We start from the raw sequence: 4,740 nt of genomic DNA on the forward strand, positions 1-4,740 counted from the left end.
GTTACCCCACCTCACTAGGTATGGTGAGCCCACCTCTGATATACCTCTAGGGCAGGAAGTACACGGGGGTGGGGGGGGGCGGGGTTTTTGTTTCTTATTCTTATACTCTTCTTAATGTCTTATTAGTGCTGCCCCAAACCTGTTGCTAATGTGCCTGGCCAGAGCCATCAGACTTCGGCTGCTATGTCTCTCTCCTCGTCCCCTAATGTCACCTTCTCCAGTTAGTAGCTCTCAACCTTGGGCAAACAATGCCAGTTTTTTGAGTCTCAGTTTTCTCATCTGTAGAAAATGGGTTGATAACATTTATCTTGCATGGACTAGTTGTGACGATTACACCAGTGCATATGTTATAGAAAAACACCTGACAAACAGTAGCCACTTGGTTCGTTTTAGTTCTCATCTTTCTTGATTTTGGCATGAGAGGCAGTAATTTACGTAGCAGTTGTCAGGAATCTTTTAAACCTAGTCTGCCCGGACACCTGAGCCCCTTCACATTTCTGCCTCCACGTGCCCACGTGTAGTATCCTCACTCTACATGGCCTCTAGTCCCAGACTCTCAGTGCTTTGAGGTTACTGGTTTTGGGATCCTGCCTCCTTTTTCTGCTACACTCTTTTTTTTTCTTTGCTTGCCTGTGTCTTCTAGGCTTACTTCCGTGACGTTACCACTAAGCCCTTCTTGCTGCCATAGTCAGGTGCTGAATATAATAATACCTGCTTTGCATACCTCATGGATTATTGTAGGGATCAAAAGGGTTGATTTATACAACAGCAGTGCTTTGCAAAGTAAGATGGGGTGCATTCACGGGCATTACGATGATGATTATTATCACCACTGCACTATCTCCAGATGACTAAAAATATCCACCCAGCCTGGACCTTCTCAGCATAGTCTTATCTCTCTTGGACTCTCCTATACTAGCTGTGCAATCTGACAGTTTAAGTAGCAGAAGAACTTGCTGGTAGACAGCAGTGTTGGGGGTGGAGAATGCCTGAGTAATGAATTACCTTCTTTAGGGTCCCAGTGGGAAATCGGGTACCCTGGAAAGCGTTAATTTACCTCACTTGAGTGCATGCTTTAGACCCAGCAAGCATTTCATTTGCCCAGGCAGCCCATTGTGATGATGACATTAAATAATCATTATCATTACGTGGAAATCCTGTCAACTTGGGGATTTAGAAAGTGTTTCTTAAGTCACATATACATTTAAGCAACCAAGATGCGCAGAATGTTCATCTAGAAGAAAGTATTTGTGAAGACAACATTTGTTTGTAATTGTCAGCATTTGGCAAAGGCAGGAAATGAAAGAATGAAATGAACCACAGCTTTGGATTCCTTCCAGTGTTTTTTCCAATCCCGTATCTTCAAGACTAGGGAGGGAAGCCTTCCTGTCGTGGACCTCGAGCTCTAGGGAGGGGAGTAGGAGCCTGCAAATGCTGCTCCCCCTCCTCTAGGAAGTCATTTCAAAGGGAGCTGCCTCCAGGGAAAAGCAATAGCCCATTGGCCAATATTTATTTATAGTTTTGTACTCTGTAAACTTGTCTTCTTTTTAAAAATTAAGAGCAAAAAGTATTTTGGTTCTTGTTTGTTTGCACCACCTCCAGGCACTCATATCTGTTTTCTTTATTTCTGGACTGGTTGCTCAACATCTTTGGTCTTGATGGAACTGGTTTCATTCCTCGGCCCTTCCTTATTAATGTTCTTATTATTCCTTAGTTCTTCTGTGTTTGCAGTGTCCTTGACAATCTTTTCTTTATTAGCTGTTCTTTGCAACAACGCAGTAAGGTGGATCAGGCTTACTGAATATTTATCCAACAAATTGTCTAACATTTTCTTTTGTTGGCTTTTGTTAGGATTTATTACAACCATTTTCCCCAGCTTTCTTAGAGTAGCCCTTCTGCGAGCAACTTATTTCATGCTTGTTCTTGTGGGGCTACATGAGCCAGGGTCTTGTGTCATCTGCTTTCAATTTGTGTTTGGTTTCTTCCTCTCTTGCCTGGCTTTCTCACCCTCCTCAAAATTATTGTTGCCTGTTCATGCAAATTGTGCTCAAGTAATCTAAGACAGGTTTGAGTAGAGGGCTTTTTTTTTTCTTTCTTAAATTTAGGCACATTTCCAAGAGGCCACTGGCTACTAGTTCTTCAGCACATGATTTGTTACCAAATAATCAGTCACTACTAATATTTTTGTGGTGGTTTTTGCTGTGGTTGGGTGTATATTTGCTCTATGGAGAACCACTAGACTGCCAAGCTACAAAGAGAGATGCTTCAAGGGATGGGTGGGGATTTGTACTTTAATAAAAAAGGGCATCAATTCTGGTAAACCAAAAAGTGATCAAGTCTTCTAAAACCCACCATTATCACCATTTCTACTACTGCCATCTCTTCCACCATAAGAGCTGGCATACCCAGTCTCGTACCACCATCAGAAATATTTTATTATGTTTCTATCTATGCACATATACCAAGATATCCTGACATCTAGGAGTTTATAAGCAAACAGATCGCCCATGAATACCATTCTCAATTTTGAATACATGATATGTTTGTTATCCTTCTTCTATCACTGCACCTTTTTATTTCTCTATTACACTTACATCATGTCAATGTTATTGTTGACTTGTCTTTCTTACCCTATAGACCCTGGGTTTCTTGAGGGCAGAGACCATGTCTTATTCTTCATCCATGAAGTACTGTGGTAGACACTAGGGAAACCTCTTAGGAGGTTAATAATTGTTTGTTGAGTGAATGTTAAAATGCTTTGATTAAATGAGAAAATGCCCTTGTGAACTATAAAATGTTTTATAAACTAGTAAGGACTGTTCAAATAAAAATTCTTTTCTGTTATAATTGCATTACTTTGTCTATATAGCAATGAAGAATAATTTGAATCCTGTGAAGCTGGACAAGACCTATTTACCCACTTTATAGAACAAGAGTGATGTCAACTTGACTGAATTTGCAAAAGATTAAAAAGATCAGCCGTATTATTATTATTTTCTTTTTTTCTGTTCCCATGCTTTCGACACAGAGTTATCCACATGGACAACCCTGTTTCCTAAGCTGGGGTCTAGTGTCAGCTCACCCCTGGACTCTACTAGCTAACAGAAATACATGGAATACTCCACGAATTTGCGTGTCATCCTTGTGCAGGGGCCATGCTAATCTTCTCTGTATCGTTCCAATTTTAGTATATGTGCCACCAAAGTGAGCACCAGCCATGGTATTTTGACTGTTTTCTGATGTTGGGCTTCTTGGTCACCTGTGGCAGTAGAGAGAGCCCAGCAGTGGGTGGGAGGATAACCTCTGAATGTGTTTAGAATTCATTAAAAAGTTTCTTTGTTGCACAGGTAAATATTTTAGAAAATGTCCTATGTGAAGTTGTACTTCCATGGGTTCTAGGTATAGGTGGTTCTGGAAAGCTATGAGTTATTCTGTGCTGTGCCAGATTTAAGCCAATAGAATAGGATTTGCCAAACTAATCAATGTTGTTAGCAGTGTGAAAATGGTTCAGTGTTCCAGAACTCTCCCCCCCATCATGGAACTTATCTTAGAGGTGGTGAAGAGGGAGAAAACTGGCTCTTCCATCCACTATCTATTGGAATACTTCTTCAAAAAAGAAAAAAAGAAGAAGAAAAAAGAAAAAGAAAAAATAGACCAGTTATTTATTCAGAATAAACATTACAACTAGTGATTAAAAAATAAGTTCTACTTTTGAGTCTGGCACATTTCAGGTACTTAAATAATTCTGAGTGAGTGAATTAATGAATGAGTTTAGCCTTCTTATCCAAGCTATCCAAAGTGTTTAACGTTGGCATGTAAAAAAGCCCCAAGAACGACTTTACTGGCTTTTACTGAAGGGTATCCTGGGGTCAGTCAGCAATGGGGAAGAACTCTGAGGTTGGGCCAAGTCCACTTTCGAGAAGCAGCACTTGATTAAAGCTCAGTTCTCCTATCAATAGTCCTTCAACTCTCTCTGCAGCCCTGGCAGACTCTTTTTGAAAGGCAAATGCACTGAAGGCCCAAGCTAAATCACAAAGCCAGAATGCAAGTTCCACCCAAAGCTGGGCATCAAGACATCCCAAATCAACCCTCTGGTAGACTTTGGGATGGGTTTACAAAGGCTGACAGCACTTTTGCAGCTATGTATAGAAACATTAAATTGGATGCTGAAGGTAAAAAATTAGGCTATTAGAATTTACTGTGTTTAATGGAGTTGCCAGGAGGCTGCGCTAGAGAAGCCTGGCTTTTCATGAGTTATCCTCATTCCTGGTCAGTGGTAGAAACTGAACATGTTGACTTTGGGATCTGGTAATTGTCTTAAATTAGTGGCTGAAAGGCCACAGAGCCACTTTCTTTCCTTACTGTGTACTTTTCTGTTCCTTACTTTTACCATTGATTCTGGCTTCTTTTCCTCATGTGCTAATCTCTCTGTTTGGCAGCAACTAGCCATCAGAAGCCTTTTTTGTCTGCTTCGTTCTTTGGGTGCTGAAGATTTAGCTAATTGGGAATTGAATGGAAGAAAGAGTCAAGCAGGGAAATTTGTGCATGAAATGGGCATTTTGTTCCTCTGAGGATTTGCCACAAGCAGATACAAAGTGTCTTTCTCACTCAAAAGTACCTCCAAGCATATTCACAAGTCAATTAGTTACTGGCAGGGTAGAGAGAGTAGAGGCTTCAGAAGCCATGTGGTGATAGCCAGAGACCCTGGCTGCTCACTCTCTCAGGCATGCTGTCCTTGAT

General features: G+C 40.9%; 1 non-coding gene across 1 annotated transcript; it reads right to left on the minus strand.

Moving 5' to 3' along the window:
• Positions 1–3,105: 3,105 nt before the first annotated feature.
• LOC112321217 (U6 spliceosomal RNA) lies at positions 3,106–3,212 on the minus strand. Its single transcript, XR_002976498.2, has one exon. It is a non-coding gene; the product is annotated as a U6 spliceosomal RNA (small nuclear RNA).
• Between the last annotated feature and the right edge of the window lie 1,528 nt (positions 3,213–4,740).

Source organism: Desmodus rotundus, chromosome 1 (genome assembly GCF_022682495.2).
Source record: "Desmodus rotundus isolate HL8 chromosome 1, HLdesRot8A.1, whole genome shotgun sequence".
Taxonomy (NCBI): Eukaryota; Metazoa; Chordata; class Mammalia; order Chiroptera; family Phyllostomidae; genus Desmodus; species Desmodus rotundus.